General features: G+C 36.5%; 1 long non-coding RNA gene across 1 annotated transcript; it reads left to right on the top strand.

The window, feature by feature from the left end:
• Positions 1-984: 984 nt before the first annotated feature.
• Positions 985-14651, top strand: LOC118610789. The gene is made up of 3 exons (XR_004954082.1): positions 985-1914; positions 3318-3466; positions 12754-14651. It is a non-coding gene; the product is annotated as an uncharacterized LOC118610789 (long non-coding RNA).
• The last annotated feature ends 9492 nt before the right edge of the window (positions 14652-24143 follow it).

Here is a 24143-nt window from a genome sequence, read left to right as displayed (position 1 = left end):
TCCATAAATACCAATTAAGACTGAACAATTGGTATTTTCCACATGGTATTTTTTTTTAAAACTGACAAATCCAGACTGTGACAAATTCATGATTGACAGTTATGGACTGTGAAGGACAAGTGAATTCACAGTCTGTGGATTGAATCGGAGTAGAGATCCTCCTGAAAGAATCTGGGAAAACAAGTGAGACTCAATCCTGTCTTTCAGTAGCATCTTGTAGAAGCATGCACAAAAATAAAATCAAAAGGAACCTAGTGATTTCAATAAAAGAGACAGAGATTTGAGCATGGTAAATGGAAGCTTTATGAGGACTACCCAACCCAGTAACAGTTGGAGGAAGGCAGGGAGATGCATTAAGGAATGATGTCTTCCCTGAATCTCTGTTGGTAAGTAGTAATTAACCAGAAGAAAGGGTATGTGGAAGGCATAGCAGGGAGAGAAAATGGTGGGGGTTGGGAGGATAGAGGAGCAAGACACTCTAGTGAGTGTCAGGGCTTTGTACTTCAGTGTCTTGAAGTCTAAAGTGTTAAAAGGAGAAGCGTGAGAAATGACCTGAAGCAGGAGCAGTAGGTATTCTGGAGTAGTGAATGGGTTAAGAAACTTGGGCAATACCTGCAGATTGTGGTATAAAGCCACTGTATGAATTTAATCAAGGGGCAAACATGCCATCACAGCAGTTGTTTGGAGAACAGATTGGAGAACAGTCTGGAGAAGGCAAATAGCTCTCACAGTAAGTCATGTGAAAATGTTGAAGGTGTAACTTAGATCAAGATAACACGGCTGGAGAAAAGAGCAGAGCCAAAATATATATCAAGGTGGAAGAGCTCATTGTCAGCTGAGACTTTGGTGCTATTGACCAAGGTGGGGGATAAAAAATAAGGAAATATGGGAGATACGGAAATAAGATCAATATATGTTCAAACATACAAAATTTGAGGTCCCTGCGTACATCAAGAGAGATATCTAGGCTGGAAACAGAGATCTGAGAGATGGTGATGATGATGGAGAAGAGGTGGTAAACCTTTTCTGAGGACCTCCTCTGTGCCAGGCACAGTATTGTTTCATATTCATTGGGTGTTCTATTCTTCTTCAGAGCCCCATCACTGTAGCATACCAAGTGATTCATTTGTTCATTATCTGTCTTGGACTATAATTGAAGTACCACTAGGATGAGGATTTTTAATTTTTTAGTTTACCACTATACATCCAGTGCATAGCACATAGCTACTGAAAAAATCTTGGCGAATGAATGAGAGAATCTTCACGATAACTGTAAAAGGTAGGGGGGATTCCCCCTACCAGCTCCACTGCCATTTTATAAATGTGAAAACAGGTTTGAGAGATTACATATATTGTCCCAGGTCACAAATCTAACTGGTAGAAGTTCTGGAATTCTAATCTGAATGTCCATGATTCCAGAAGCTAGGTAGGCTCTTTGCCACTCTCCATACCACTACCCAGGAAGAATGTGTATAGTGAAAAAAGGAAGAGGAAGAGGAAGTCCTGGGTTACCCAAATTATTGTGAAAAGAAGAAGAATCTTCAAAAGAGACTGAAAGCAGTACCAGAGAAGAGGAAACCCTGAAAGAAACTTATAGAAAACAAAGGAGAGGCTGCCCAAGTAAGGCAGCAGTCAGCAGTGCCAAACTTAACTAATGAGTCAGGTATGCAGTGCTCTGGAAAGTGCTCGTAAATTGGGTATCTCCATGGTTGCCCTCTGGCCTTGAGGCCTAAGAGGCAAGTTTTCTCTGTAGTAGTAGAGACCATGATGAATGCCTTGTTGATGGGAGGAGGATGACAGAAGACAGAAGATCAGGACTAAAATGAAGGTAGTAGAGGCTTGGAGCAGACAATAGCTGTCATTAGTTTTCATGAGAAGAAAGAAGGAAACAAAATAGTGACTAGTAAGAAAGAGGTGAGAAAAGATTTCTTTATTAAGATGGGAGAGAATTCAGCCTTTGGCTTGTACTTGATACAAAATAATATATGTGTGTGTGAGTATAGTATATAGAGTGTGTGGTACATATATAGGCCTGTATGTATATAAGGGAAACCAGCTGGAGCAGAAGCAGTAGGGAGTCTGTATATGAAGGGGTATATGGGTGCATGTGTGTGTGGTATGTATATTTTTATATGTGTGATTCATATGTAGGGCTGTATGTGTATAACGGTATGTGTATATGGAGGCATGTATGTGTGTGTGGTACATATGTGGGGTGTATGTGGATGTGTGTATGTGGTATATTATATGAAGGTACAGTGTATATGTGGAGAGATGTGTAAGAAAAGTATATATGGGTGTGTAGGGTGTACATGTGTGTATGTATGTATGTATGTTTATATATGGGGGCACAGTATATATGTGGGGAAATATGTACATGGAAGGGTATATGGATCTGTATGTGTGTATGTGGGGTGTGTGTTTATATGGGGGGTGTCATAAGGAGGGTTTTTGGCTATGTGAGACATATATATGTATAAGCGAAGGTGTGCATATTTATTGAGTCAATGAATAAGTGAAATCTAATAAGTCTATAAACTTTGCTTTGTAAGTTGTAGAAGATAAACCAAGTATAAAGTATTACTACTTTCTGCTTAGGTTAATCTAGAATCTGGAGTGAAGTGAAACTCCAAAATTCTTGGGAAGATTGTGCCTTCAAAATCCCTATCTTATGCTATACTACCTAAGGTACTCAACATCACTACTTCTTTCTTAGAGAATTGAGCATCCTGCACTATGCCATTGCTGATAGGGAGTTTATAGAGCAAAAATTGCCTCCTCCTCTTACAGAGAGTAAGGACATTGTGCATCACTTATCTGCAAGTTTTTATGTAAGCTGCACGTGCCAGGAGGAAACCTAAGAAGACTCAGTAGAGCAGGCCTTTGCCTTTCCATGATACTAACTCCTCCTGGATTGCCAACCAGTCCTCCTACTCAGCCCAAAAGAGAAAGCAGTGACTGTTCACCATGTTAGTCCAAGGACAGGCCTACCTGTGGACTGCTCTGGCCACATAATTTGCAGACCCAGTGTAAAATAAAAATCGGGGTGGGTGGTCCCTGTTCAACAATGACTAGGAATCCAAGACAGTGACAGCAGAGCATTAAGCAAGGGCAGGTCCTTTCAAGTTCAGGTACTTGTATGAGAGCCAGCGAAAAGCCTTGTGCTGACCAGGCTACCCAAGATCTGAATAAAAGCTTCAACTTTTATCTTATGTGATATCTTCACCAACCTGGCTATTACTGAATTTCTTTTAAAAATAAAATGATTTCCTGAGATCAGCACATATTTACGTGGTTTCCTCTTCTCTCTCTGGAAGGTCCTCTTCTCTCTCCTTTGTGGGCAACTACTCTTCCTGCTCTCAACTGGATCTTCTCTTTCTTGCAACACTATCTGGGCAGTATTGTGAATTCATGAATTTTCGATCCTGGGACCCAAGTCAGGAAACTTCCTTGATGGATATATTTGGTGAGTTACTGAAAATGTGAGCCTATGGTTATTGTTTATATGTGATATCATATTCTCCTGCAGATGTTCAACAATTCGCAAAAACTTTCCCATAGGTGGCTGCAGAGCATCTTTAAAGAATACAGGTCCAGAATCACTTATCCATAATTATAGATTCTGAGGTAAAGTGAAATTCCAAAAACATTCTTCTTCAACTTTTAAGTTTACTGTTGATCCAGAGAGTAACTCATTAGTTTTTGTTCCTCTTTCTCCCCTTTCTCCTTCTCTTTCTTCCTCTGCTCCTTCTCTTTTTCCTCTTTCTTCTTTAGATCAATGTGATGTTTATTAATTTTTACTTAGAGTTTCTATCATCTTCACTGGCACTAAGTATTTTTCAGTTCCAATGTGAAACATATACAATGCCTTTGGGATCAATGATTATCTTCTTGAAGACAGAATTAAAGACTGTGAGAACTATATGAGGCACAGGATAGATTTTACTGGCAAATCTGAGAAACTTATCACTTGGGAGAACTACTGAAGTTTAATACAATTAATTCTGAGAAAGATCTAGTGGTCATAATTATAAACACTACTAAAAATGAGTAAGATTTAGGAACATTGCTGCAAATATGTATAGGAAAACTTCAATTTCTAAAGTGATTGTTCACAAAGCATCAGGAGGATGATGCTGGGCAGGTTGAAGAATGGCACAAATTTTGACTGAACTTCACAAAGGACTTCAAAATATAATTTCGTGTTCCTTATAATTTGGTGAGGTGAGTTAGAGTTGAATATCATCCTCTAAGAGCCATATGCCTAGAGACTTTTATAGTATACCTATTGCAGAAATAACATCAGTAGCGAAGCCAGAATTAAAACTTAGGCCATCTGAGGATCTCAGATCTGCTCTTATCTACTTAGCCATAAAGGGGTGAATTGAGTCACCAGTGCAAACTCTGAGGGAGAGGCCCTAAAATAATTTCTTCTGACTATGCTACATTTTATCTTGCACATTGTGGGTGACAGAGCCTGTCCTCAATTATCTTATGCTTAACCATGAGCCCTTGTGTAGGAGAAGTGAGAAAAGTGAAGTCTGTTGTGTGATTTTGATTGTCATGTAGGATGAGGATGTGAGCAGCTCCCTCCTGGTGGCCCAGGGATTTGAGTGAGCAGGGCTTTCAGGATGGATCCCAGTACAGCACTCTTTTCTCTGCTTGACAGCTGAGAGTGTACCTTCTACTTCCTTGGCTGCAAGCACACGTTTTTAATAAGATATCAGTTGAATGGCAGAATATTGGATTTAACTTTTAATAGCATTCTGTTTCCCCTTAGCTCTACCTCTTCATTGTTAAAGAAAATATGACCATATTGGGGTCACAAGATAGCTTTCTTTCATGAGCAATCTTTGAATTTTACATAAAAATTCTTCACTAGCTTGTGTTGCAAAATTAGGTCTCATTTCTCCTTATATCCACATCATACTGACTCCAAGCTTTTGTACTACTGAAACTCTTCCTCCAGAAGTACCTAAAAAATGCTTTCTCACTGGAAGGGGATCAGTAGTAATTAATAGTCCTTTGTAGAGAAGGAAAAGGGAAAGTTTGGCCATTTCCTCTGAAGTAGACCTTTTCTCTAGTGTGGTTGCTACTGCATGGGTGTTGCAATTAAGACAGGAAGCTAAGAATTCTAGGGCAAGACCTTATCTGCTTGAGAAGCCCCAAGGCAAGTTACTGAAGGGCACCATCTCTGGATCCAAGGTATAGAGGAAAGTACTTCTACTCTCAGGCATAGGCTCATCCATGGTTTCTTCACACCAAAGCAGACACAAATTCCAAATAAAATAGTTTCCCAGAACACACCATAGTGCTTGGATTCTGGTCTAGGAGGGGTCACAGAACCTGCTTTGCCAGAAGAAGCTCTTACCATCACCACAGGCTCTGATTTGGAGCTTGGATTCAACTCTTCTGAAAGTCTCCTTTCTTATCAACCCTAGGCCATCAGACATTCTATAATAACTCAGAACCTCAAGGTTTTTATTCCTTTTCTTCTAAATGGCTATGTGATGGAAAAGAGAGGAGCAATGTCCAGCTTTATTCATCTATGGAAGCAATGCCTCACAACTTGCCATACCAACAACAAAATTATTATATGTTTGTCTCATGGGACATTTTTAAAATGACTACTTAACTACTTTTTCCCTACAAAAATGGGAATTCTGTTATACTGCTAAAACTAGAAATGATAAGTTCTGTTTAATGTCAGTTTTATTTTTAAAAGTAAAAATTAAACAAATTAAACAAACAAAAATACAGATTCACCTCACTAAATAGTACTTTTGTGAACTTATTATGGTCATCTCAATAGAAACCCTGTTGTTAAAGAAGATGGAGGATTTCTGATAAAAGTGATATACGGTGTGAGAGAAAGTGACCACCAGTAGTTGTTCTATGTTTGAGACCCTGAGAAAGTCCATGGAATCTAGTATAGCCATAAAGCCTGAATGTTGAATGAGAAAAACTCATTCAGAGCCTGAAGGATGCTTCACTGCTGGACAAAGAGAGGAACATGTAGGAGGCCTGCCAGGACCCAAGTGGACTGGAACTGAAAATGTTCCATATTTACTTTCTGTTGACAAACTTAATATGAACAGTTTGTACCCCATTCCAGTTCAGGTAGGATGGAATCACATCTTACATAAGGCTAGATTCTAAGATCAGCACATCATTTATAATGAAATTATCTTGAAAAATTCTACAATCCACACATACGTTCAAAATGTGAGTATTATCCCAGAAGAATCTCAGATGCACAACTATTTCCCCCGTTCTTGGGCATATGTTTTAAGTGGAGTGACAGCAGAATCACACATAATATTGTAATGTTCTTGTTTCCTTCAATTGCATGTAATTCTAATTATATAAATTAAATGTGCATAACATGTGACAATGTTATAAGTGGAAAAGGAGGACATGTGCATGTGAGGTTTTGAACAGGGAAAGGCAACATTGACCAGGAAGTACAAAGGACAAGCAAACTTCTAAAAGTATACATACTTTGGTATTGAAGCAGAAGAATTTTTTTACTACTGGTATTCTCAATAAACTGCTAGTTTGAGATAAAACCAAGGGCGCCTAAGAAGAGATTGACAAAATTCTTGAATTACTTTTTAAGTCTGGCTTCCAGGTCAGCACACCAGTTCTCCTATTGTACTGGTCATTCCTTCTCAGTCTTCTTTGTTTCTTCCTCTTCACCTTCCCAATTTTGAAATGTTGGGAATTCACAGAGCTTAGTCTTTGGCCCTCTTCACTCCTAAATACAGACTTACTTGGTGACATCTCCATTCCTTCCCATGTACCATGTACACCCTGATGGTTCTGCACTTATAACTACTTCTAAGAGCTCCTCCAGGAGCTTTGGACCCAATTAACTTACAAATCTTTCCACTCTGATAAAATAGACATCTCAAGCAAATGTGTCTAAAACTGAATTTTGATTCCTTACTTCGATCATATTTATTTTTTTTCTAGTATATCTTATACCTGTCAGTGGCACCTCTATTCACCCAATTGCTCAGGTTAAAAATATTAAGTCATTCTTTACTCTCCCTCTCCCACACCTTGTCTAACTTATAAGCAAATCCTGTTGTCTGGATATTCAGACTTTATGCACCTTTGGGGCCTTTTCATCATCTCTCTAGAGACCACCCTGTTCCAGGCCATTGGCATCTCTTGCCTGGACCACCACAATCTTCACCTAACTGGTCTTCCTTTTTCTACTCTTGCCTCCCACAGACCATTCTCACAGTGGTCAGAAATGCCTTTTAAAGATATAAAGCAGATTATGTATTTCCTCTGTTCAAAAGTTTCTGATAGTTTCCTCTTGCAGTTAGAATAAAGTCTCAAGTCTCTAGCTTTCAGAATCTTCCACGATCTGGCTGCTGTCTAATGCTTCAGCCATGTCTCATGCCTTTGGACCCTTCCTTGACATATCTCAATTCACTCTGGACTTTAACAGTTCCTAGAATACACCAAACTCTTTCCTTTATCAGAACATTTGTATGTATTTTATTATTTATTTTAGTTGCTAATCTTTTAAGCCTGGAATCACCCTCTGCAGTTTCAGCATAGCTGGTCCACGAAGCAATGCATAGAGCAAAGCAGGGAGAGTGTATTCAAATGAGATAATCAGATCTCTCTTCACACTTTAGATTCTTAGTGTCATAGATCAAAACCGTGTTGGGAAAAAGAGACTTGTAATTTAATTTAAATCAATTTATGGTTGAATCTTTAATCTGAATACATTTTAATAATAAAAATATTATGGATCTACTCAAGATGTTGTTATAAGATACATGGGAAATTTACCATAGCATGGTTTAAGGCAAAGTTTGGAGGGAAATTAACACAAATAGAATAAAAAGCATTTTATATTTATAGTGCTTTAAGTAGAAACTTCTCAACAAACCATTTCCTGTGGTTTAAGAAACATCACTGATGCACATATACCAGAACCAACTACCTTGTCGGCTCTAATAATATTTCAGTCAATTCTTTTAAGTTTTTTAAGTAATGTGTCTGGAGTGATTACAAGAATATCATACCCTGATTGAGTAATATTATGTATAAGGCAATTAAAAATTTGTCAAAATACAAGCAGTCAGAAAATAGAACTCTTACATGCCTTTACCAAAACAAAACGAAGCAAAATAAAGATGTACTTAAACTAATGAAGGTAGAAACTTAAAATTATAGTAACAATTTATGAATAGAAAAGTCATACCTAAAAGAATGCAAAGTAAACATTAAAACCAATAAAGAATACAGTGATGTATAATACTTATAAACCTTGATTAGAAACAAATGCATAAATTAAATCCACTATTTAAAATATGATGGTATATTATGAAATTAATCATATAATAATTAAATGAATGTATTATCCCAGGTCAATCAACAGCAATTAAGAAGTAGAACAAAGGAAGAGTAGATGTAATTAAATTCATCAGATTCCTTACTACAAATATTGTCAGAGTCAAAAGTTACTGAGAATTAGAGATGTGTAACTTTAATATGTAGTTTTGTATGCCGAAGATAACCACGTGGAATAGAAAAAGTTATAACTTGAAAATCACTATAGAATAGAAAATAAAGACCTTGATATCAATTGTCAAGGGTTTTTGTGATTTGAAAAAAAATTAATCTTGAAAAAATTTTTGCAGATGTAGAGAAAAATCTAGAAAAAAATGCAAGAATGTTGTAGTCATTAATACAATGCCTTTTAAAAAATTAACTTTTAACATAGCTTGGGTAGATAAAATGCATAATATTCATAAGGATAAATATGTGTGTATTTATTCACTTTTAATTAAAAAGTAAAGGTATGTCATCTTTTTATATTTTCATAAAACAAAAAACATGAAGTACATACTAGAATTCAAAATTTCAATAATTTTCAGACAGTAGATACCACAAAATAGATCAAAATTTCACAAAGTTATAAAAAAATAAAAATGTATCTTTTTGTATCATTTAGTTTTGTGTGTATGTGCATGTACGTGTACATGAATACTTGGTTAACATTTAATGCACAGAATTTAAAATGCCCAAATATCAGTTTTTTCTTCTTCCTTAGTAATAGAACCTTCAATTTTAGTTAGATATTTGGCAAACTATAAAACCATGTTTTCTACCATCCTGTGGCTAGGTCTAGACATGTGATGGCATTCAAGCCATTCAAGTTGTGTGCACAACTTCTAGTAAGTGTCCTTCAAGGAAAGGGAAGCATCTTTTCGTATCACTCTTTCCTACTGGCTGGGCAGTGGATTGGACTGCAAACAGTTGTCTTGGGTTCTGGAGAATCAGCTAAGAGTGGCTGAACAACAACATAGAGAATCCTGGGAACCTGATATTACAGAAACCTTTGGTGACCTTTGAGAGAGCAGTTCCTGATCAGTGATAGAAAAATGAAACTAAAGTGGTTTACATGGAGGAGTGAGTGGTTGACAGAAAGTAGAAGCAAGAAGTACAGGCTACTCTTTCTAGAAGTTTCATAGCAAAGCTAAGGAGACACAAGGCAGTAGTTTGTGGGACCGTCAAGGTTGGGATAGGGTTGTGCTTCTTCTGAGCTTGAAAGCAAAACAATGGATAATTCAAAATGTTTAGAGTCTGAGTCCAAGAGGGAAGTACTTGTTGAGAGAGAGAAAAATTGAACAGATCATTGGAACAGAAAAAGAAGTGTTGAGAGAGAGTAGAATCCAATGCAAATGGAGGAGAGGCTCATCTTCTGTGGCAGAAAGAAGAATAGGGACAGATAAAGACAGATTGGGAAATGCAGGACAAGGAAATTTAAGGTCTTGTAAGCCTCCACTTTTCTTCTGAAAATTAAGAAACAGAGCATGTCTTAAGAATGAGAGAAGTAGTCAAAGTTTGAATAATCCTTGAGGAATTAGAAAAATAAGCAAACTGCAGGTAAAAAGAACATCGTTGAGCATGCTGAGGTGTCACTTTAGACTGGCTAAAAGAATATAATCAGTTGATGAGTAAAGCAAGATAATTTTCTTCAGCAGTGCTACACAGCTTAGGAATTAGAGTCGGTTAGAATGAATCATCAGGCCATTGTAGAATAGGCTACTTGCAAGAATTGTACAGCAGGCGATCAAAGGGTTGGTGGAAATGAGTGTGTTGATGACAGTATGGTTGAAATAATAAACCATGAAGTCCAGACAAGCCAAGAAATCAATCAAAATAAGGAAGGATAGAGAACCTGATTAAATAGAGACAGTGAAGAAGTTCAGGCCTGGGTGTGTTGACAGTGAGGAGTGTAAGTGTGAAGGCGGTAGGGTGCAGATGAAAAGAAAAACTTTGTGCTTCACATGGGGTGTACAGGTCAGAGACCAAGGGGCGACTGCAGAGGAAGCTAAAGAGAAAAAGTGGGAGGTAAGAACAGAGAGGATCAAAGGCTCATGAAACAGATACAAAATGCAGAGTCCAAGTGAAAGTTGAAATCACACATGGTTTTGCAAGAAACATATTTAAAGAAAATTGATCCAGGAGCCAACTTTGATGCAAAGGCTATGGCTGCAAACCAAAAAACAAATAGCATGGAGACATGTGTCTCTAGAAATAAAAGAGCAGTCCAATCGGCTAAAAAACCTGCAAGATATGCACTATTAGCTCCATTAAATAAGTAATTTTTAGAAAAAAATTTTGACCACTATTAAGTCATTATGAATATGTTGAGTTTGTGCAGTTATTATTATTTGCCCAATAATAACATTTTAGTAGGAAGAAACCATGCAAGCCTCTGTGCCATTGAGTTTTTACTTTTTTATTACTCCAGTAGAGGGCACTCAAAGCTCAAATAAATGCATACATTCATTTTACAGCAATTATTGTTTTACATAATTAAAACTCATTTAATGAAAAACAGAATTTTTATTTAATAAGACAATGACTAGTCATGCATGCAAATTCTACTAAAATGAAATGAGATCTTATATGTGACTAAATGATGACACGTTTCTTTCATTTTCAGTCAGCACACACTAAAAGTAGAAAGGAAATTCTCTTGTCTGAGAAACAAGATGAACCTTATAAATGCACATTTGCAATGGACAACTGTTCCTCAAGTTTTATTTCTGTTCCCATCTGAGTTCTTCGAGAGGGATTTTAAATAATCTGGAAATAATTCTGTGGGCTACTGGACAAATATCCTCCAGTAAGAGGATATTCAGCCTATGCGAAAGAGTTAAGAAGATGGAAGTAACTTTAAAATTAGAGGAGCCTCTCATTGGCAGATCTGAGTGCAATCACTAAGAGTGAAAGAAGACCTTGTGTTTTAGAAAGCTGTGAAAATGCAAGTATTGTTAGATCTTGAGGGAAGACTAACTTCCAAGCACAAGATTAACTTTGTGTGACTTTGGTTGCCAATTTGGCAGAATTACAATGAGAGAGGTGAACAGTGGTAACTAGCTGTCAGCATTTCATCAAAGATTCTCCTAGAGGTTTTAGAACATGGGGTCAAATGATCCTACAGCTATCGTCTTTGCCACAAAGGGGCTGCCATGGTCCATAAACAGCAGCATTTCCCCAACATAGTGGAGTTTTTCGTTTGGCTTGACATCTCTTGTTGGAGTAAGGGCTATTTACAGGCAGTAAATGGGAATCACTCCCAGCATCCTATAATAATGGAGGCCTATCAATATGAATTAGATTCTTAGGTAGAATGAAGACTGCTACAGGGAAGAGAGGATTCTCTCCAAAAAAAGCCTTTTTGGCAGAGATGGCGAACCTGGCATTATAAAGAATATGTTATAATTTTATGACTTATTTAAAACAGATTTTTGAAGCACTTATTGCCAGACTCTGAAACTGTACCATTTAAACGACTTCCCTTATCTTTCCCTACCCCCTTACCAGACACACAGCCCTTCTAGCACTCAGAAGAAACTCAGTCCCTTCACCTCTGGCACACCTTAGTGCTGTGATTCTTCGGTCATGTTATAGATGTGTTAACTCCCTTCTGCTCAAGATGCAAATGTCACTGAGACAAAGGTCTGAAAGCCTATGCAAATGAAAAATTTTTTCAAGTTTTCCTTTTTCCTGATGCAATTACATTACAATATAAAGGATTTAGAATTTAAGACCCTGAGGATGTGCAAACATCAATAATGAAAATCAAACAGCTTTAAGATTGTTGGGCTAAATATAGAATGCATATTTACAGCTTCAGTCTAGCCTTGTCATATATTGTTGACAAATCAGGGGACAGCTGTCTTATTGTTTATTCTTTTTATCAGCCTTTGACATTGGCCTGATTTATAGTTATAGGTAATAAATTATAAAGTTGAGTATATTTCTAACCCTGGTAAGAAAAGTTAAATATTTTATTTAAAATGACATCAAAATCATAATAAGGAAATCATTCGAAGAAAGTGAATGCCAGTGGACTTAAAATTAACAAGCAACTCTCTAAACAACAGTATGTAGAGTGGAAAACATAGGAATTCTTTCAGCAAGTTTGGCTTCTATAAGCTAAGTAAGCCATATCTCTTTGTGATTCTGTGAGTTACTTCTTCAGCCCAACCAACCAATCCCATGATCTATGCCTCCCTGGATGATTTTTGTATTACTTAGCAAACATTCTGCTGCAAGTAACAAAAGACCTAACTATAAATGTTTTCATAAGTAAAAGGCATGTATGATCTTACCTGACAGTCTGGGCACTTGGTAGTTCCAGGGAAGTTCATTCAGTAGCTCAATGACGTCAACTGTCCTGCAGTAATCTTGGCTTTTTTTTTTCTTCAGGATCACAAGATGACTGCTCCCAGTATCACATCCTCTCACAGTGACATTCAGAGACATGAAAATAGGTATCTTTCTTATTTCCATTTTCTAAAGGACAAGAAAAATTCTCTAGAAGTTGTGGACTTTACTCACTGACCAGAATTGTGCAATGTGTTCGTCTGTTGAAAAAATCACCAGTTCAGGAAAGAGAATGACCATAATTAGCCTTGAACAACCAGCATTTACCCCACCGCAGGGGAGAATCTTAGGCTGCCCTGGAATACCAGGTAAATGTGAACAAAATCAGGTTCCAGCAAGAAGAAGGTGATGGTTGGGTAGTTCGGAGCAGTAGTGTCTATCATTCCCACTCAAGCTATATTTGCATGTAAACATGCACCCTCTTATAAGTTTCAGAGTGGCCTTGAAAACACAGTAAATACCCTAAACAATAAATCTTTCTATCCAGCTAACACAATTCCATTAGATAGATATTGCTCTCTTTATGCCACAGTTTGAAAATTATCTTCTTTCGAACATATTTGCAGTTTGTTCAAAGTACTTAAGAGCATGTATTAAATTCTTCAGGCAGAAACCCCTAAACCTACTATATTTAACTAAATCCTTATTCCTGTAACTAATGATTAAGAAAGCACGGCACTCATGCTATAGACTATGGATGAAAACTGCTCTGTCATCTCTGCTCCAGCCTTAGGAAGTGGTGATGGTGTGGGAGGGGAGAAGAGCATTGGTTCTCTTAACTAATCATGGTCCCATTGTAAACTTTATATAATCAGTTTTTACCCTACTTGTGGTTGGATAATTTCTTTCCAAAAATATCCAGAAGCTTTCCTTTGCCAGGTATTTCTTCATTTCAGAAACTTCTTCAATTCAAGATGGTTTTGCCTGTTGATGAACATAATGCTCTGTCTTCCTTTTTTATTCTATGACACAGATGAAAGCAGGGATAATTTATGACCAGGAGAAATGTAATGTGGCTTCCACTCCTTATTCTTTAATCTTTGGCTTCACCGTACTACTTGTCTAAAACCTTTCTGTTCCTGGGGATGGAGGGAAAATGGGACTTTTCTGCTAGCGTGGGACTGGAGTTCCTTCTCATCTAAGTCTACCTGAGCTAGGGCTGCAGTGTGAAGTTCCAGCAGATAGTCACATTAGAAGAGCAACTGTGTTCATAAATTTTGAGAGCTGAGGTCTCAAATACCAGAAGGTGAATCAGGATGTTCCCAACAGTTGGAGGAGCAGGGCAGAGGTGGATGTCAATTGGGAAATGGATCAAACAATTCAGAGCCAGGACAGCATGAGCAAGAGAAAGCATGCCAGGATTGAGGGCACAGGGAAAGAGAAGAGGACTGAACAATTTATATATATCTCAGTCAGTCAGTCTGGCTTAACCAGAAACAGTTTGGATCAAGATTGTCTTCAAATGCTTTACCCACCAGCAATTTACTGGGGTTTTTAGAATGGCTGTGATGAAAACAAGAATTCGTTTATAATTTTTTTTTAAGTTTTAGAGTGGTTGCTTTGGGATGAAAAGTTATTTATTGTTGAAATAATCTGAGGGATTATTTCATGAAATAATCTGTCACCTCCCTTTTTCTTGTATTTTAACCTCATCTTACTCAAGATTCCTTCTAGATTTGAGAATAATTATTCACATGCAGTTACACTTTATCTCCAGAAACAATAAGTTCATGTTTGATTTGTTGTGCCGGCCTCCCTATTATTGCTCTAGATTTACATGTACCATTTCTTAGAGTATCACAAAGAAATAGCCTGGAGAAACTATGCATATCAGATAGGTTTGAGTTTGGATGACAATTTAGTCTACAGATTCACATCATATCCAGCAATTAGGCTATATTTTCTTATGTGTGCCAGTACTAAAAAAAGTTGAAACAATTTTCAAGGAATATTATAATTTAATAATTTCACATTATATTTTGTAATTTTAAAATTAATATATTTTATAAATACATTTTATAATTATTATCTATCGTATCGCCTATCATCTATTATCTATCATATTCATCATCTATCACCTGTCTATCTTATCTCTCTATCTATCTATCTATCTATCTATCTATCTATCTATCTATCTATCTTGCCTGTCTATCTATCATCTAGTTATTAATTTAAAAAAATTTGTGGCTTCAAGTAAAAGAAGCTTGACTAATAGTGACCTAACCAAATAGAGGCTTGTATTTTTAGTTAACAGTACCTCTAGAAACAGATAGTCCAAACACTTCCTTTTTTTATCTTTTTAGTCTCACCATAATGGCTTATTGTCTTAATGTCAAAAGACGGTTGCTCCAGCTCTATCATCTTATCTATGTTCAAGATGGAAGGAAAAGGAAATAGTAGAAGCCTAGAGATTCACAGACTGAATTTAGAAACAGAATGAGGGTTGACAAGTATGAGTAATAAAAACAATTTGAACTTTTAAAAATCTAATTTACTCATTTACCTTCTTATTTTTCTTTATTTATACCTATATTTTCATAAAAGAACTTTAGGAATCTTAAAGGTACATAAATTATTATAAAATAATACAATTAAAAATTGGAATAAAGGAATAAAGATGAGAGCAAATTGGAAGCAGAAATTTCACTAAAAATGCACTCTTTATTGAGGTAAATCTGTGTAATGGGTGGACCCAAAATTTGCCTTTAATCTTTCTATTAGTAAAAAAGGAAAAGCATAGCACTTACATACATAGTTAATTTTTGGGAATGAGGTCTCCACACCTGGTTGGTCTCTTGGTATGTTTTTGTTAAGAGATCTGTTATTGTTATTATTATGCAATTATAATAAATAGTTTTGCTTTAATGTCTTTCTTAAGAGCAAGAAAACAGATTTATTTACTGAGAATTTATAAGGTGTCAGGTACTGGCTCTGTGTCCTTTCTAGGTCATTCGATCTGCGTTGGGAAGATCCATATTTTGAAGGTAGAGAGACTGAAGCTCAACAAGGTTAAATTATGTGACCACAGTTAGACCTAGTCAATGGCAGAGCTAAAATCCGAGCTTGAATCAGGTTGGAAAGCACAGGTCCACCCATCATACCAATTTAAAGGAACTGCATTGAATTGTAAAACCAAGGTCTACTGGACATCTGAGGTGATATCATTCTTCCCTATTCTCTCTACAACCCAAACAACTTCACTGAAGGCTGTTCTAGGAAAATTCTTGAACTTGGAGTTAGAAGGCTTGCCTACTACTTCCTGTTCTTTTCCTTAATAGCTGTGTGACCTCGGGTAATTCACTGAAGCCTCCCAAAACCTGGTTTATTCATGTGTGGAGTAAGGACAATGACAGTACCTTATTCACTTCATGCAGTGGTAGTGGGAGGGGGAGGGATTGTTGTAAACTCAAACTAGATTTTCTTGTCGTATATGCTTTGGAAAAATTTTAAGCTTTAATCACATTCTATGCATTTTTTAAAAAATTTATTACTGTAATCTCAAGGTACCGTTATAGAGAAAAAAATCTACTTACTATTTTAGTTTTCAGGCTTTAGGTCGCTTAATTAGGAAAATGCTGACTCCATGGACACTTAGTAGCCTGCTCATGACACCAGCCACAACTGCAATCAAATAATCACCTATTTAATGTCTATCTTCTTCCTACACAAACAGGGAAGCAGCCTCTTTCATTTGGAGGTCTATTTTTAGCACCCACCATACTAGTTAGTGTATATGAATAGGAATTTAATGAATTTTAATGTCAGAGCTATTGTCATGTTGATGGGTTAGTTAGGCAATTCCTAAAACCTAAAAGAGTGTATCTTAGTTTATATTACCTGTCACTATGGTAGTTATTTTGGAAAGGGAGGGCTTTCGGAATTATGTCAAAGGTAAATTTTTTAAATTAAATTTATTAGGGTAACATTGGTTGATAACATTATATAATTTTCAGGTGTGCAATATTATAATTCAACATCTGTGTACTCTGTTGCATGCTTACCACCTGAAGTCTAGTTTTCTTTCATTACCATATATTTGACTCCCTTTACCCTCTTCATCTTCCCCTCACCCCTATTCCCTCTGGCAACCATCATTCTGTTATCTGTATCTATGAGTTTGTTTTTGTTTGTTACTTTTTGCTTTTATATTTCACATATGAGTGAAATCATACTGTTTTTATCCTTTCCATCTGACCTATTTAACTTAGCATATACCTCAATATTTACCCATATTGTTGCAAATGGCAATATTTCATCTTTTTTTTATGGCCAAGTAGTATTTCATTGAGTGTGTGTATATGTATATACCACATCTTCTTTATCTAATCATCTGTTGATGGAGACTTAGGTTCTATTTCCATATCTTATTTACTGTAAATAATGCTACAATGAACATAGGGTGAATATATCCTTACAAATAAGTGTTTTCATATTTTGTGGGTAAATAGCCAGAAGAGGAATTGCTGGATCATATGGTAGTTCTACTCTTAAAGTTCTGAAGAACTTCCATACTATTTTTCATACTGGCTGCACTAATCACCTCACACCTGTTAGAATAGCTATTATCCAAAAGAAGAAATAACAAGTGTTGGAGAGGATATGGAGAAAAGGGAACCCTCATACACTGTTGTAAATTAATGTAATGTAATTTAATGCAGTGTAATGCAGGTACTATGGTAAATGGTTTTTGACTCAGACATCTTATAAGGCTGATCCTACTCAGCTATAAGAGGAAGAACTGATGCTGGAGAAGTAAACACAGGAATGCTAGATAAAGTAGATTCTAATTGATGGGCATTTTAGTGCTTCCCTGAAACATCAATTGCTTGGGTACGACATTCACTCACAAATAAGAACATGTATTCCCAGCCCCTCTACATGTGTTCATGTGCGTGAACACATACTATAGTAGTGAGAACTTCTGAAGAAGGTCAACTTTTGAAATCCAACTGATTCTTCCGCAGACCGCTGCGTTATTTAGCAGGGATGGCAGCTACCATGCAACTACAGCATTAGGCAGTCTCTGGATTCAACTCTCTGGAACCCCAGATTTCTGCCTCATCATAGTTTCAAAAATTGAGAAAAGAGTGGGATTTTTTTTCTAATAATAAATGATGCAAACCAAACTCAGCTTATGCCTGGTATCTAGGAACATAGTCTTGGACTCAGCTACCTGAAAACAAGACATTGAAACAGGGTCCTGCCAATTTCACTTTCTAACCACCAGCATAGTTCAAGGCAGTATACATGTACAAGCACTGGGCTTTGACATGAAAAGAAAATAGAAACATTAAAGGTAGATGGTAAAGAAAAAAATTTTTGATTAGGCAGCCAGTTGAACAATGAAATAAATTACTTGGAGAAACATTTGTGGCGCCCTAAAGAAAGGCTTTAAGGAGAAAGTGAGCTAGAACACATATTCTTATTGTCATTATTAAGCAGAACTCATTGGGTGTGGACAGGGTAAGAGGTAGCTTTCCAAATGCACAGGCACCCCTAGTTTCTGTGGAAAACTGTGGGGAAGAGCTACATTTTGGCAGCTCTGGGCTGTGGCGGAAACCATGATTCATGAAGACCCTGCTGGCTGACCAAATTTGTGGCTCTGTGGCAAGTTTACAAACTCTGAGATGCCTCCTGCTCAGAAAATGATGTCTCAGGCTGGTTATGAACATAGAAACATTAAATATTATTGTGATCATTAATGGTAGCTCTAATAATTAGTACATTTAGAATTCTACATGTTATTTTACTTGTTGTGTTTTAAAACATTACTAATCAGACAAATCTTTGTCTTCAGTATTTGATAAAGAAAGTTGTGATTGTGAATAGCAACCAAGTCATGATATATACTGCCTAATTTTGAATAGAAACAGGCTGGTTAACAGAAAATTGTATGAATACAGGGGGCAGGCTGGAAAGTTGTATCTGGAGCAGGCAGGAAGGTAAGAAACATCTAGAGACCTTTGTTTTTGTCTAGAATTTTATTGTATGTCATAAGGGGAAGAATTGGTTGGTCAAGATGCTCCATAAAAACCTTGCACAGAGATTTGCCTTTCCTTAGAACTATTTCACTGAGGGAAAATAGGAATATAGTTGAACTGGTTCATTGTTTCATGGAAAAAAAATTGCTCCTGATTCCCTTTTTGGTTACCTTTAATATTAGCAGACAATCAAATAAGAATTTAGGGGATATTTTCATTAACTCCGATTTCACTGGGGCCTGACTGGTCAATCTATGCATTGACCCACGAAATAAAGTAGTGCTTTTCATCCGAAAGAAGAAAGGAAAACATTTTATCCTTCTCCAACTTTAGACTCCTGGCCTTTTTCCTGCATAGATAGGGCTTTCCAAAGGGCCTAAAATATTGTCCTTTTTTCCTCTTTCCCTTTTGGCATTTTGCATTAAATTGTGAGATGGTCATTTCCAGGAAACAAGGGTACAGATATTGGCATTGCATCTTGGAAATACCAACATCTTAGTAAAACTGTCCTTCAGGGTTAGAAATAGAAGTACCTCCATAAAAATGCCTTGAGAATTGTAGGTTATCATATATACCACTAGTGAAGAATAGCAAAAACCAGTCATATTAAGAATGACACTTGGCAGAGTCTGGGAATTGCTAACAACCTACCTTCTTTCCAGGGTATTTCACCACGTCATAGAATCAGAGAATGTGGTGGCTGCCAGCCCCCGAAAGACACACGGACCACCAGAACTCAGTGAATTATAGGAAACACACTCTTTATTCAGCCAGCTGGGTCTGCCAGGGGTACGCAGACCCCAAATTAAGCAGCCCTGAAATGTAGAAATACAGGGTTTTTAAGCCAAAAATCCCATTCTTCATTCTGTCTAAACACAAAGGTCTATCTTTCTTCTATTCACTACCTGTCAACTCACAGGTCAGATGCGTAAGCGGGGTTACAGAAGCAGAAAGCTTGTTTAGAATGTTATGTTCCTGTGGGCAACAGCCTATGTTCCCATGGACATAGCCATATTCCAATGGGCATAGCCAAGCAGCAATTTTCCTGCAAGTAATACATTTCTAGCAGTCATTTTTCAGCCATTACAAGAACAGAGTCAAAAAATCTGCACACTCTGTCTAATTCCAAACATCAAATATGAATAAATCTCTTTGAAAGTGAAGATGGAAAAAAAAAGAAAAGATCAATGTAAGAACTATGTGGTTTAAGAAGAAAATTGCACATGGTTTTTAACAATCAATAGAAAAGTATTCTTATAATTATTTACTAATAGAAGAATATGTTACAAATCTGGTAACCTAAAGCAGCCTAAGAAAAAGTGAGTTGAAAGAGCGAGTGATGTTATAAAAAGCAATAGAATAACAGAAAGAAACAATGAAAAGAAAGCTAAGCGAGATTTGAAAATAATGGTAAAGAAATTAAAATTGTAATAGCAGAATTAAATTCTGTATTAGAGGTTACAAAGAACAAGATTCATATTAAATAAAATAATTCCACACACTTCAGTAGCTCTTCCAGTAAGAAGAAACATACTGAGAGATGAACACTGAAGAAGAAAGGTATGAGGTTAATAAAATGGAAAGCCAATTATAGGAATTATAGATGTCCCTGGAGAAGAAACCAGACTAATTGTAAGAAAACTTGAGCTAAAAGAAACACCAGAGCGTGCAGATTACAAAAGGCTAAACGGTTTTCAGGAAATGTTAATAAAAAGAATCACAAGTAATTGCATCATGACAAGTTTTTAAATTACAAAGATAAGGAAAAACAGAATAAACTGAAGCTTGTAAGTACCCATGTAGAAAATAAAAAGATAGTAACAACCTAACTCAAAGCAACAAAAAAATCAAGCTGCCTTCAGACTTTTACAGAAGCAAATAGAAAGCCATGGAGAGATAACATCAATTGTGTTAAGATTAAGAGATTACTGCCTGAGAATTTAATTCAATCAAATTCTGATATGTAAAAAATAATAAAACCTGTTATCACATACATTTTTGAAGAATTACTTGTAGACTTATGCTACATTACAATGATAAGTTATGGCACAATTATGAATGAAGGTTGGTGATGAGTATTTGTAAAAAATATTGTTTCTAAGATGATGGAAATAACATTATATTTACTGAAATTCCAAAAAACAAAACAAAAAAAAAACAAAACACCTTGGGAAACAAGCAGCTGATGAGATTTATGGTCTCTACATTTAGAGAAACTAGGATTTAGCTAAATTAAGTAATGTGAATCGGTATTTGTATCTTCAGATTCTTGATACAGAGTGCACTAGCTATCAGATTAGCAATGCCTCTTTCTCTTTTGATTTAATTTTAGGAAGTTTTATAATAAAAATAAGAGAAAAAAATTGGCTTGAGGGTTGACCATGTTTAAAATAAATTCCTCTTCTTTTTTCCAGGATTAAGTTAGGGCCTATGTTTAATTAGAAACTTTCTTTAGACTCCACTAATAGTTTTGTCAACTACAGCAGAGAAAGGCCTTCAATAATGATAGGGCCTTATTTTGGGGGTCCTTAGTATGTGCCAGGCACTGTTCTAGGCAGTAGGGCTTAAGTCACAGAGACAGAAACCAAACAAAATCACGTACTAACGTCTCCTAGAGTTAAAGGAGAGGCTTTTTGAGAAAACCGACCTACTTAGACTATAGCAAAAGGTACCTGTTCTGCCTTTAGTAGTTAACATACTAGCTAGTGGTAATTAACATACTTCATCTTGAAAATGAAGGGACAACTTAGGATCACCAGGCAGGAGGAAAACCAAAGGTGTGAATGATGCACAAACAGAAAAATGGCTAATGGAAAAAAACAAATTATTCAGGGCACAGAACAGAAAGCGTCTTTTCTAAAGACACTTTTAAAAAGTGCCCTTAGAACTATTTTAGAAGAAATTAAACCCAGAGACAGAAAAGATACAAAGACACTACACAAATTTTTACAGATTAAAAATATAAGTTAAAACGAAAGTAAAGGAAGGGCTGGAAGGTAAAGTTTGAAGAAGTCTTGAGAACAAAAAGCAAAAATATGGAAAATATAAAAGAAAGAATAAAGAAGGAAGCAATGGGAGCATTAATCCAAAAGATCCAACAACTGAGTAAGGAATAGTCATGAGGTATGGTTGCACAGTTTGCTTCTGTTGTGGTGGTGGTGGTGGTTGTTATTGTGTATTTGTAAAAATAATAGCTAACATTTGTTGAGGGTTTTTATTGTGCTGGAACCTGGGCTAAGGTCCTAACCCACAATGTCTCATTTTATTATCCTACCACTTTTAAATGGAACCACAAGGCTAGGCCACAGAACTATTTATAACATAAGTGATGATTGCGTTATTGGGGAAGAGAAAATAGTCAAGGGTTAACTCTTGGGTGCTTGGACACCAGTGACTGAGATCAGAAAAGCAAAATAGGAGTTGATTCTAAGGAGAAAGATGTGTTCAATTTTAACATACTGAGTTGGAGATTCCTAAAGGATATCAGAATGGATGCGATCAATAAATGGTTGTCTGTGTAAGTCTGAAGCTCAGAGAAAAGGTTGGGTCAGAAAGAGATTTAGGAATCACCCACATATCAATTAAAACCAGAGTGGATATAATCACTCAAAGAGAGTCTGAGTGTAGACAGAGCAGAACAGAAGGCCAAGAAGAAGGGAGCCAAGGGAGAGGCTGGGAAGAAGCACGTGGGGACTGGGGACAGGAGAGGTAAGAAAGGAGTGGCCAAAGATGGAAACAGATGCACTGGAATTTTCCATGAAGAGAATTATTGGTATTTGCCAGAACAATTTTAATGACATTCTGAGAACAAGCCAGATCACAGTTGAAGAATGAATGAGAAATGGTTTCATCAAGTTCTTCATGTGTGAAATGGATAAATAATGCCTAGGTCAGCAGATATTGTAGGTTTAAGAGATAATGCCTGCAGAGTATTTAGCAAAGTGCTTGATGCATAGTACACACTCAACAAATGCAAGATATCTATATATCTATATCTGTCTATAAATTTTTTAACGAGTATATTAGTGATTGGTTGTATGGATTTTGGACCTAAACAGACTTGGGTTTTTAGTTTAGCTCTGCTGCTGTATAGTTGTGTAAATCTGGACCAGTCACTCTGTTTCTGTCATTGTCTTTTCTTTCATCTATAAAATGAGGGGTAAATAAGCATCTACCCTCTATAATGATCTCTAAGTATTATTTATTGTTCTTTCTTATTATGAATGGTATATTATTTTGTGAATATTTGTGTTCTGTCATTGGACTGAACTCTCTCATATTAGCATGTGAATTGATAAGTTAGTTTTGTTTGGTTATATAATGGTGAATACAATCTAATTTAATATTGGTTTGGGTTTATTCTCCCTAGCATTCTCATTTCCCTTTATGAAAGGCAGACTACTGCAGATCCGACTTCCTAAAATTGGAAAATGCAATGGTGGGATTTGGGACTAGGAGGGGAAGAGTGAACATGGCCACAGGAAGAAAAGGAGAGGCTGGTGGAGGCCGGCTCTCATCTTGCAGGAGAAGTGGTAACTTACAAAAGTCTGGGCAGCACCTGAGAGAGAAGCAATGTCTCATCCTTGTGGGACTTTGTAGCTGAGATACTGGTGTCCCAGTACTAGCCAGTGAGAACCTATGAACAGAGGGGCTTTCTTTTGGCTAAGACCTAGGAAATGTTGAAATAGGGGAATAGGGAAAGGGCAAAAATCATAACATAGGTTGGATTTTCCACTGATTTGTTTTGATTTGAGAACTAAAGAAATTATTGGTAGGCAGTATTTGCCAGAACAATTTTAATGACATTCTGAGAACAAGCCAGATCACAGTTGAAGAATGAATGAGAAATGGTTTCATCAAGTTCTTCATGTGTGAAATGTGTCTTGCACATTTGTGCACTGAAAAATAGTACCCACAGCACACTCATACCATCTACCAAAAATATATGTAAATTTGTCACCATTTTTCTCAGTTTTGCTCATTATTTTTATATCTTGCTTTATTATACTGACTAAAACTTGTAAAACAATTAAGAGACCTCACAGTAAGAATGAAGAGTAATTTAGTCGTGATGTACATAGAACAAAAAATCTGGGTGGATATAGCAAGATAGAATTTGATCACACCTTATGCTCTCCAGCCCACCAAAACTGGGAAAGTAGATGAGCTCTCTCATTCCTCACTACCTTCACCATATCAGAACTTAGGTTCAGGGGAAGATTGGGAGACTCCAAATGGAGTGAGGTTCATTTGTTAGCGTATGACAAACTGAAGGCTCATGTAATGTAATGCAATTATAGAAAAACAAAGTAAGTTATCTTAGCCACCTTTATGTAGATTAAGATTCATTCTTACTTCTCCTTCAATGCTTCTGAAATTTTTATCTTGTGTAAAATCCTCATAAGAGCAAATGTAGCAAGAACAATTCGAATGCTACTATTCTAATCAGGC

This window comes from Rousettus aegyptiacus, unplaced genomic scaffold (assembly GCF_014176215.1).
Source record: "Rousettus aegyptiacus isolate mRouAeg1 unplaced genomic scaffold, mRouAeg1.p scaffold_m13_p_13, whole genome shotgun sequence".
Taxonomy (NCBI): Eukaryota; Metazoa; Chordata; class Mammalia; order Chiroptera; family Pteropodidae; genus Rousettus; species Rousettus aegyptiacus.
The sequence above is the reverse complement of the archived record's forward strand: the minus strand, read 5'-3'. Positions and strand labels throughout refer to the sequence as shown.